Raw genomic sequence first — 8926 nt, 5'->3', positions numbered from 1 at the left:
TATATGTATGTATATATATATGTATATATATGTATGTATATATATATATGTATGTATATATATATGTATATATGTATATATGTATATATATATGTATATATATATGTATGTATATATATGTATATATATACACAGTTTGCTACTTTTGTTGTCCTTTTTATTCTTTAAATATGTAAATGCATCTTTCTAACTCATCTGAACGTCTGTCTTTTATTGTTTGTAGGAAATGAAGCGTTTGAGTTTGATAAAGATTTAATAAACTAAATCAGATCTCCTGTTTGAGTTTAATCATTAACGGTGTTTATCTGTTAGATAAGTTTGTTTTAATGACTCTGATCACCGCTGATAGAAACCAGGTTTGTGTGAAACAGCTTCATGTAGGAGGGTTAGGGTTAATAACTTTATTAAATCTGAAGCACTCACCTGTATGTGTGAGCTCACAGGTACGCTGAGATGTCAGCAGGGACTCTGACATATTTAACATATCTATTCATCATTTTGTTTGATGTTTTCTGTGTTTAGCTCTCTCTACCTTTACCCGACAATTGGTACGTTCCAGTTTGGTTGAGAAGATAAAAGAAGCAGAGACGAGGTTTCAGTTTTTGTCACTTTTATTTCATGTTTTGTCTGTTTCTTAATAAATAAAATCTTTTTTTGGAGCTGTTGACAATTAACAAAATATAAATATTCTGAACTTTACTTGGAAATGAGAGCTTAACTTCAAACATTCGGCAGATAGTAGTTGTGTTTTCTGAAGTCTATAAATATTAAAAGGAGGAATGTTGCAGTTTTCCTTTTGTTGATCACTATTCAGGAATGACCTGATGATGCGCCACATGAACAGAGGATCACTAAAGTTATTCTGATCTTATCCAGAAGCAGACGTGAACATCTGAACCAAATATCAGCAATAATCCGGCTACAGCGTCTCTTTCAGGAGCCTGGATTTATTTCTATAACTAACTCCATTAACGATGTGCCGACTGAACTGTTAGCAGTGTAATCATTAACATACAGATAACTATCACTGGGTTACTTTGACACCCAAAGAACTTAAAAACAGGATTTTTCTCAGACAAGTGCTGCACTTGTAAAAAAAACTCCTTTTCTGTGATTTCAAAGCACCTTTATTGATGTTTACTCACTTATTTCTGAAGGAAATTTGATGACAAACTCTCCAATAATTCTCTCGGAACAACAAATGTCGACCTCCTTAAAATTGAAACTCATTTGAAGAGAAACCACGTGACCAGCAGCAGACCACCTGAGGCCCTCAGCTCTCAGGTTAAACGTCTTAATGGTGGAGCAGTAAATGTTCAAGCCTTTAAAGCTCAATGAGCTGCTGTAGGATTAAGTTCAAAGTCGTAAAAAGCAGTGGTTGCTGCAGGTTAACAACCGGGGGGGGGGTCACTAACACGCCTCATCTGAACACACACAGGTGTTCTTCACCTGAGGGGGAAGCATTGAGTTTGTCCTGCTTCACCTCCGAGTCTCACATGTTTGTGTTTAAGCTCACATTTTAATATTACAACACATCTTTAAAAACCAAAACATCAGAAGTAGCCGATTTTAGTCCGTCACTGTTTTCAAATGTGTTGGAGAAAACTGAAATATGACTGAAGTATTCAGAGTCTTTGCACAAACCGGTTTAAGTTCTCAGACAAAGCAACGCAGTAACCATCGTACAGCTCTGAAAACCATGAGATTCTAAATAAATAACAACCGGCATTAGCAGACTTTCTGAAGCAGCGTTACATAACCAGCATAAAGACAAAGTTTACTTTTAGCTTCACATGGGACACGAACAACGGTCTGCTGGGTGAAAGACAGTCCTACGTAATAACGTGACTATGTAACTACGTAACAACGTGACTACATAACAACGTGACTATGTAACAACACGACTATGTAACGTGAAAACGCAACTTAAGTAAATATATAGCAATGTTTACTTGTAGTTTGAAATGGCACAGAAACAAGGGTTTCCTGGGTGAAAGTCTTGTTTGTTTGACCTGTCGATTACCACTCCTATCCACCCATAGAGACCAAAAATCATTTCATAAATCTGTTTGATATCAGCCTCGTATCACACGGTTAACGTTGTGAAACCTTTGGGGAACTACTTGGTTAAGATTAGGGAACACCTCATGGTTTGTGTTTAAATAGTAACGCAACAAAGTAAGCAGACTTTATTACTCAGACTTACTAACAAGTCAACGTTTACTTTTAGCTTCACATGGGACACGAATAGCTTTGTCCTTGTTGAAAGACAGTCACAACGTAACATAACGCAACTTAAGTAAATATATGACAATGTTTACTCTTCACATGGCACAGGAACAAGGGTCTCCTGAGTGAAAGTCCTGTGTTTGTGTCACCCTTAGTCTTTTCGCAATTGACATACTCTCTATTAAACCACATAGCTTTAGTCGCTCTGTACATTACGTCACTCGCTCTGACCGGATGCAACAACGTTCACATTCAACTGATTTTTTTCAGAAATCATCATATATATATATCTGTACCAGCTAGAGGGCGACGTAGCTCTGCAGACAGAGACTCTACATCCTGCTGCTTGTAGAGTCTATGGTGACAGTGAAGAACTATCACTTCTTCACTGTCACTCATACCGTGTGTGTGTGTGTGTGTGTGTGTGTTGGATGAGGTCTGTATTAAAGATTGTTTTCCTCCTCAGCAGCTTTTAAATCTGCATCTGATGACAGATGTTCTCTCTCTTTCTCTGACGCTCTTCGTTTTCTTCTTCAAAGACAAAACCATCGAGCCAACATACTTTTTGACAGCTGATTTCAGAAAAATATGTGTGAACTTTGTGTGTCAATACAACTAAGAAATGAGACATCGGAGAGAAGAGAGCAATTGAGCAAAACTTCTGCAACTCTTCTTACTCTATTTGTTGTTTGTCTCCCTCACAGATTTAAACCTGAGAGTAAAGTGAAACTCTGCATTATTATTCCAAACTGCAAAGTAAAACAGAAAGCCGTTATTAGCCGAGATATCTTTGTATTTTGGTGAATTAGCACCATTATAAATATGCAGAATTAGCCGCTAGCGGTTCCTGTTTGCAGCGTACCCACGTATGTACATACAGTATATATCACTGGAGTACTTTAGTACTGAAGAAAACTTAAAAACGGGACGATTCTCAGGCAAGTTCTGCACTTATAAAAAGAGATTTATGGACGTATAGTTGTCGACATTTCACTCAGAACCACAAATGTCGACCTCATGGTGGCGCTAGAGGAAAAGTCAAATGATCCCCATCGTCAGAAGGAAACATCCTCTGGGGATCATGAACTTCATGGCAGTTCATCCAGTTTTGAGATATTTCAGTCTGGAGCTTCAGTCCCGCCCACACTGTTTGATTGACAGGTGAAGTCCAGACAGAAACGAGCCGAGTATTTTAATAAAAGACAGACGGCTCTGTAACACCTGTCTGTCTCTCTCTTTACAACTCTTTCCAGTCATTATCTTACTGCTGCAGACTCTTTTCATCTCATGCTACGCACACACACACACACACACACACACACACTCGCTCATCATAAGACTGTGAAATGACCTGAAAGACATTTATGTGAAACCTCACAAAGAAAAGATCCAGACACACGTTTTCCCAGACGGATACAGCGTGTGTGTTTTTAAAGAAAAAAGAAATTGAAGCCGATGATTTGTGGTGAAATGAGCCCCCCCCCCCCCTCCTGTCTGACACATCTATTTTCTATTAACATTGTTATTGTTAAATTTGAATTAGAATAAAAATAAACATCGAACAAAAAGTTCGGAAATGAGTGTTTGGTAGATTATTTCTCTGTTGTAACAATGCTTCTTGGCAATAAATGTTATACCGTTGGAAAGCCTGTTTATTTACCTTTCAAACCCCATTTGTAAGGATCATGCATTTCTGGGATGAGCAGCACAGCTGAGTATGTGGGTTGCGCCTATGAAAAATTTGCCAAATCTTCTCTGCCAAACAGCTTATTCTGCTGTTGCTATTGACTCTTGTGTGTTGTTTGGTGTTGTTTGGTGGATTGGATGATTGAAGTCTATCAGTAACAAGGAAGAAACAAGACATATTGGCAATTTTACAATTTATTCATTTAACAAACAGGAGCCTCAGTAGCGTGTGGAGGAACCCTACTGTCCATCACATCTAAACCGCAGCCGCCTCATTCCATCCCCGTCCTTCAACGCTCCCCCGATTAAAACCTCCATCTCGTCACAGGGCTGCTCCATCATACTTCATCATCATCTGGGGAAAACATCTGCCTGATTTCATTATACATTAAAACTTGTTAAACAGAAAGACCTGAATACTGTTTCACATACCAAAGTACTGTTGACCCGTACATATAGTACCTGAGGTGTCATGGAGGTTTCAAACAAGACGGATTGAAATCAGATTTGTGTCTCTGTGGCTGAACTCATATTAGACATTTAAAATGACAGTTAATAAATAATAAATGTTGGGTTCATATTTGTCCCACTTCAATTCAGACTCACCTGCACAGGTACAAGTACTTCTGGGTACTCTAGGCCTCATCTATACGATGTTTTTAAAAACTATTTTTATTTGTTTGTTTGTATATTTTCTCCTTTTATGGTTCATAATGTGATTTATTTTTATAAATGTATCATTGTTTTCTTCTAAATTCTGATTAATTTAGGTTTATTGTTAATATAATATTTTAAATGCTTCTATCATTGTTAAGTTGCTTTTCTTTTTCTATTTCTTTACACGTTTATGAGTCATTTTCACTGTTTTTATGGAAACTATATTAAAATAATTCTGGCAGAAAAAGGCGACAAATCTCAAATAAATAAAAACTTTAAATCAAAGTTAGTAAATGTCTTGAGGTCGAATATTAATCACATTTGTATGTTGCGTTAACGTGTTGCTGCCGCGGTTCTTCTTCTTCTTCTTCTTCTTCACCTCCTCATGAAGATCACATCTGCACATCTGCGCCCTCTAGTGGTCGCTACATGTTCAGTTTGCATCAAAGTCCTGAAACCTGTTTACAGAAGTAAAGTAACTCCGTCACCAATAAGAAGCGTGATAATGTAAACAGAGGGGGGGCTTCTCTCCTGGGAACCATTAATCTGACAGCTGTGTTTTCAGAGGGGGGCTTTAGAGGAGGTGCGATGCAGTCATGTGGCCCCAATAAATGTGTCCCCCCCCCCCCCCCCCTCAGCCAGATGTTGAGGTCTGCACTGATGGTTGAAACAGCTGTGAGTGAAATATGCATCTCTAATGCAACACAGCAGTCACATGTGTCTGTGTGTAATAAAGTCAATAAACACAACGTGCTCATTTTATTTCAGCTCAATCAATCTTCTATCTTTATCTTTACTATACGTTCTATGTTCTGAGAACGAGAGAAGACTGAAGACAGAACTATGAAGAAGTCCAGAGTTTCTCTCTAAAAGGATCCATTCTCCATCTGATGATGAAGATCATGTAATACGGTTGAAAGCTCCAGAACAGCCACGAAAGGGACGTTGTGGTGAGATTAAATACAGATGTTAAAGTGCTTTGGATTACATCGAGAAAGAGTCTCATGTTTATGTATTTCTTCAGTGAATATAATGATTATGTTCAGCTCTGTGATTCTTGTTTGAGAGCTGAGCAGCGAGTTTGTGGATTAAAAAAAAAAGGTTTTTATTTACATAAACAAATGAGAAAAATAATTATCAAGTGATTTGTGTCAACAGATAGAAACCTGAACTGGCAGCAAGGTGACCAAAAATGAAGAAAACTATTAATTAACTATATATGTACACAATACAAATTTAACTGAACTGTATAATTATATTAATCGTCTGTAACTGACACTAAACGGCTGAAAAGTTAAAGTTTTGTTTGTATCTATTAAATATTAATATAATCTTTACTTCAACTGCTCGGATCCCCCGAGCACTCTAATGGATAGGACTCTTCTAGGATGTCTAGATCTACGATTACTGTCATGTGACACACGAAGGTGTTTGATTGGATGTCTCTGAGCCAATCACAGAGTTCCACGTCATCTAAAGTGGACTGCACTAGAGCCACACCCCCTTTTACCAGCGAGCATGGCCGACCGAGAGCAGAGGAGGAAGAGTAAGACTCGTTTAATCTGATCTGAATGTCACCAGAAGATTCTACAAGAAACAAGATTTATTCTCAATCTTCTGGTTTGATTTTCTGCTTTTAATGCAACTCAGGAGGCTTTGAACAAACCGTTTTCTGGAGATACTATAAGATTTATATCTTTAAAGTGACAGTGAAATTGTCAACACCTTTCTGAATGAGCTTTTGGGTGCAAACTGTCTCTTCAACATGACTGAGGAGCTTTTCTCTGGTTGGACTGTTTCCCTCACACAGCTTGTTTAACAGTGTGTGTTATTCATGAAGCTTTCCAGCAGAGTAAATATTAGTCATAAAACTATTTCCTCTTTCCAGGAAGAAACACACAGTTTGAACTCAGTTCTGCAGTTTAATGTCCGTCTGTCTCCTTTGAATCAGCTGCAGGTCTGAACACAGATACACTTGTTGTGTTTGTGGGTTTGGACACAAAATGAACGACGTCTCTTGTGTCAAAGTCAAATGTTGAAGTTACTCAGAAAAGACACAAAATGTTTAAGAACATCTTTGTTATCTGCTGTTATCGGCGTAGACAGACAGGAAAGAGGGGAGAGAGAGGACGACTTGCAGCAAAGAGGCGTGTGTCGGACTCAAACCCGGGTCCACTGCTGTACTCGGGGTGCCTGCTAGCTCACCTGGTAGAACGGGCCTTCTGTTGTTTTTATGTGTGTTGGACATGTTTAACATAAACCGCTACGTCGCCGGGAAAAAACGTTGACATTTCTAAAAAAAACATTTATATTTATATATATATAAAATATATTTATTAAGTGATCATTAGTAAAAGTTACGTGGCATAAATAACGAGTATAACAAGCGCAGGACGTCGTTGCGTTACGGTGTTGCTTTACCTCGTTGCGTTACAGCGTTGCATTACCTCGTTGCTTTACCGCGTTGCGTTACCTTGTTACGTTACGGCGTTGCGTTACCTCGTTGCTTTACCGCGTTGCGTTACCTTGTTACGTTACGGCGTTGCGTTACCTCGTTGCGTTACAGCGTTGCGTTACCTCGTTGCTTTACCGCGTTGCGTTACCTCGTTACGTTACGGCGTTGCGTTACCTCGTTGCGTTACCTCGTTGCGTTACCTCGTTGCTTTACCTCGTTACGTTACGGCGTTGCGTTACCTCGTTGCGTTACCTTGTTGCGTCACGCCGTTGCGTAACATAATGTTTAAAAGTAAATCTGTCGATCATTTCCCGGACTAAAGTTACACTTGAAGTTAAGAAACTTTCCTCGTCTTAGTCACTGAACCTTTTTTACTCAATAATAAAGTCACAGAAACTAATACAACCCGACACACTGCAGGAATATTGACATTAACAGCAGCCTTAACCCTCCTGTTTTCATTCAAACAAGCGCCTTCACTGTGCTTTAATTCGCTTATTTGAGGCAGGAAATCCAACGAAAGGCAAATATTTAAAATGTAAAGCAGCGGTCCTACTTTGGATATAAAAGCACTTCTGTGAGCTGAGGGAGAGACGGGAGGTTTCTCTGTTTACTCTTGTGCTTTTGATATTAAATACCGAAGTGAAAAAGTGAAGAATGCCCCGTTTATATGTCGCGTATCACACGACAGGAACAACAGCTGTGATAAGTGTGAGAAGAAACATGTAAGCGTGGGCTTTAGGAGCAGAGAGGGCAGAGAGGATGATGTGTTTCATGGCTGCAGCTTGTTGTGGGCGCTCCGTGCTGTGTTAGTGTTTGGAGAGAAGGTGTTCAAGACTGTGACTGAGGTATGAAATCATTAAAGTGTTCACTCTTAAATCCAGTTATTACACGCTGTCATCGTGTAACCTGCATCTGTGACCTGCGACCTACTGAGGTCATTTTTGGCAGCAGAAAAAACACCAAAACAAGCTGACAGACGCACAGATGCAGCATCGTCTTAAAGGGATAGCTCAGGTCTTTTTGAGGTGGTGATGATTGACAGAATATCGTGCTCTTGGGTAAAGAAACGCAGCTTTTTATTCCTATTAGCTGTCTATAAACACGTAACCGTGTTCCTCCATTGACAATCCAAATATTCAGCTTTCATCTTCTCATCTTAAACATCCAGAGTGTTGAACTATTCCTTTAAGGAGAAAACCTCCAAATCCCCAAAGTCCTCAGCTTCTAGCTCAGTGATCTCAAGTGTTCCTCTCCTGTTTTTGTGCAAATGTGAGCAGTGGACGCACCCCAAATCTCTGACCTCTGACCTCAAAGTGTGAAAAGTGAAAAGAGAACGTTTCCCTTCAGAATATCTCAGAGAAGAAAGGTCCAGACTCTGAGGACGGCGTGTGGAGGCGGCTTCATCTCCTTAACAGAGAGTTTAGTCCAGCACTGATGATGATGATGATGATGATGATGAAGGTGATGATGATGCCTTCTGGAAAGCTGCCCTGCATGACATCACTGTTGCTCTTTGTCCTTCCAGCAGCACTTAAATATTCAGTTACCGATCCCCCCCCCCGATGATAACATGAACTCACATTACAGATGTGACTTCAGAAGCTGTTGATCTGCTGCTGTTGTCTTCAACGGGATCCGTCCCGGAGGACAGACCGGGTTCCACGTCTGGATCGCAGACTGGAACCGTTTAAGTAGTCCAGGTTCACTCAGACCCGGGACGGAAGGATGTGGAGGAAGACAAAAGCACGTCATCTTATTACTTTTTTCTACTTTACATTTTAGGGTCAATCGAACTTAAAGTGACAGTGAGGAACGTTTAACTAGTCCTGAACCAGTCTGAGTGTAGTCCTGATCCTCTATATGAACCAGTCTGAGTGTAGTCCTGATCCTCTATAT

The sequence above is a fragment of the Anarrhichthys ocellatus genome, unplaced genomic scaffold, assembly GCF_004355925.1.
Source record: "Anarrhichthys ocellatus isolate YVR2014 unplaced genomic scaffold, GSC_Weel_1.0 scaffold207, whole genome shotgun sequence".
Classification (NCBI taxonomy): Eukaryota; Metazoa; Chordata; class Actinopteri; order Perciformes; family Anarhichadidae; genus Anarrhichthys; species Anarrhichthys ocellatus.
Note: the sequence above shows the minus strand (reverse complement) of the source record.